This window comes from Echinops telfairi, unplaced genomic scaffold, assembly GCF_000313985.2.
Source record: "Echinops telfairi isolate 266 unplaced genomic scaffold, ASM31398v2 ScPeMD7_2291;HRSCAF=2852, whole genome shotgun sequence".
Classification (NCBI taxonomy): Eukaryota; Metazoa; Chordata; class Mammalia; order Afrosoricida; family Tenrecidae; genus Echinops; species Echinops telfairi.
This window is the reverse complement of record NW_022106189.1, coordinates 11,119,421-11,122,472: the sequence shown is the minus strand read 5'-3', so window position 1 is coordinate 11,122,472 and position 3,052 is coordinate 11,119,421.

The window sequence follows — 3,052 nt, the reverse complement described above, 5'->3', positions numbered from 1 at the left end:
GAGAATGGAAGGAGCAATGGAAGGGAAGACTCCTGAAATGCATTCCCTTCTCAGGGGGAACACCAGGCCCCCAGTCCGGGAGGAGAGGAAGGAATTTCATGGGCTGTGGGAGCGCGTGATAAGCCCGCATACAATGTGGCTTGAATCTTTGCCCTTATTGAGCAGGAAAGTGAAATTAAGCATTCAGACCTGGAAACCCCGTGTCCCCCGAGGAGTATGCTCTTTTGGAAGACAGCACCTCTCCCAGCACAAAGCCCACTACTGACAGGCCTGAAAGAAAGGGTGTTCTCAGGATGAAGGAAGATAGGAGCTAGTGAGAGGGAGAGATGAGAGAGGAAGATGCCAAAAGAAATGGAGTCCATGAAAGACAGAAAACGAGACAGGGAGAGACAGGGACACACAGAGACAAAGAGACCAGGGCAGAGACCAGGAAACAGAGGCCACGAGGGACAGAGCTGGAGCTAGAGACAAAAAGAAAAAGATTGAAAAGAAAAGACCCGAGACACAGAAAGAGATATGGTGGGTGAGGCCAGGGGGTGGGTAGGGGAACAGTGACAGACAGACCAGGGGTGAACGTCCCAACTGCAACCCCATGCTTTGTCCTGGGACCCGAAAAACCAAACCAAAACAAAACAAAGCAGGCAGCCTTCCAGGGTTGTGTTTGGGGAGCAGTTGCCCTCAGCACACATTCCCCAGCACCCCTTCCAGTTTGTGCATGCATATTCATTTACGTGTACAAAGACACACACCCTGCCCAGGGCACATTTCTGTGTCCCCAAATCCAAGATCATTATTTCCCTAGTTTACTGTCCTTTTCCCCCATCTGCACTTGAAACTCCTTGCTTGGGTCTGGAGTTCATGCTCAGTCTCCTTCACAAGGCAGTCTGTTCTTTACTCTGACTGAGTCAAACAACAACGTGGGCCCTGCCTTCTCTCAGTTTGCTTCCTCTGCCTCCACTGAGACTGCCCTCTGCAGGGGACACACAGAGTCAAAGAGACCAAGGCAGAGACATTTGCCACCACGGCCAACATTTTCCTCTCATTTTCAGCTCCTGAAATAACTGCCCTGGGTGCACCCTGAGATGATTCCACGGGGAAACCGGAATGTCGGTATTGAAGTAGGAGGCTAGACATGATGCCGATGAGGCTTCCATAAGTGAAAGGCTTGGTGTCAGCCCTTCCCACCAGCCTTTTTGAGATGAGGCTGGCTAGGTCCCTATCTGACCCTTCACTCTCCGAAATGCCCAAAGATGTGGTTTGAGGCTCACTCACACCAGGGGCTGCTAACAGCCATGAGTGCTTTGGTGCGGTGTGCCATTGATTCTGACACACAGTGACCCCAGATGAAAGCTTAGGGTTGCTCCTCAGGGTGTCCTGAGCTAGAATCTTCATGGGAGTAGATTGCCAGTTCTTTCGTCCACAGAGCTGGGCTGGAATTCTGATGTTTCATGTACATAATTTTATTTAGTCCTCCTTAGGCGGGTACTCATAACGATGCACAAGTTGAGGTGCAGCAAAATCGAGCCATTTGCCCAGAGGTACATTGCTTCAATTCTGAAACCTGGACCCCGTACAGTCTGTTACTGGGATCTGTGTCCATTGGACATTTCTTTCCTTTGCTAGATTTGGGAGCCTAGTCACCAAATAGATGGTACCAAATAGATTGGACTATTTAAAAAATAACACAGAACAAAAACAAAACAACAAGCAAACCCCGTGCTTCTTCAAATCCATGGGTCTGGATTTAAATATCTTGTATGGATGCATGATTTCAGTTCGGCAGCTATGTAGTAGTTACATAATCTCCTGTCAACTTGAAGGTATTAAGAGTGAGGGGGTGGAGTTTAGACTATCAGTGGGTTGGCACATTGATGATGCCTCCTTGTGGGCATGGCCTTCTCATGAGGATTCTGGGAACTTCATCCCTTTCTCCCTTTTTCCTCTTTCTCCCTGGAGGTGGGCCACACTCTCTGTTTCACCTTCCTGTGGACAAGCCTTGTGGAGCCATGCTGAGACCTGAGTGAGCCATGCGGTGGAGACCTGCGTCAGCCCTGTGATGCTTCCGCTGCTACTGGATTCACAAGACCTTTCACCCACTGACCTATGATCTTCCTGCATTCTGCATCGTTGCGTGTAGCTGTGTCTGAAGAGATATTTATAGACTAGTATCAGATTTATGGGGTAATATCAGAATTTTGACTTGATCTGGACTGGGCTCTATATTTTCTTGATATACAATTACTCTTTGATATAAAGTTCTTTCTTATACATACATTAGTGTCATTGGATTTGTATCTCTCGTCACCCTGGACTAACACAAGCTGGTTACTGTCTTAGAGTTGACCGGCTCAACTCTATTCTAACCCAGTTTGTGAGTAGAGGCATACTACCTGTGGTTGGTGCTGGGCAGTCTCTCACCTGATTTTGGAAGGGATTTGGTAATTTGGCATCCAGTCCAGGTTATTCCCATGATGCCAGAACCCTCAATCATTTCAGTGGAGAAAAAAAGCAAAATGGCCAACTCGCTTCTCAGTGTTGTGTAGACTGAACACAGCGCTTGGTTGGTAGAGGAATGGCAACAATGAGGAAAGCCCTCCATGAGGTGCATTGACACAGTAACCTCAACAATGAACTCAGGATATCAACACTCATGAAGAGGGTAGAGGACGGGCAGCATTTGGTTCTGATACTCAAAAGACCACCCTGAGTTGAAGCTGTTTCAATGACAAGGCAATTAACAACCCCAAACAATGGACAGCAACAGCCACAGATTGAACCACTGGTTAATGTTTCCTCTTTTTTTTTTTTTAATGTTTCCTCTTCTTATGTGTCTACTGTTGGTGGTAGGTGTCATGTCGGCAGCTCAAATTAAGTGGATACATTGTGCCTTTTCTCCAGTAGAAAACAGAGCTGGGGTCTCTGGGTTGTTCAGCAAGGGGTAGGAGATTAGAGAGGGTCCTGAGAGTTTCCCTAGGAATCCTCAGTCCAGCCCACAACAATCTGCCCAGAAATTAAGCTAAAATGATGGCCGTTATTAAGTCTAAATAATATT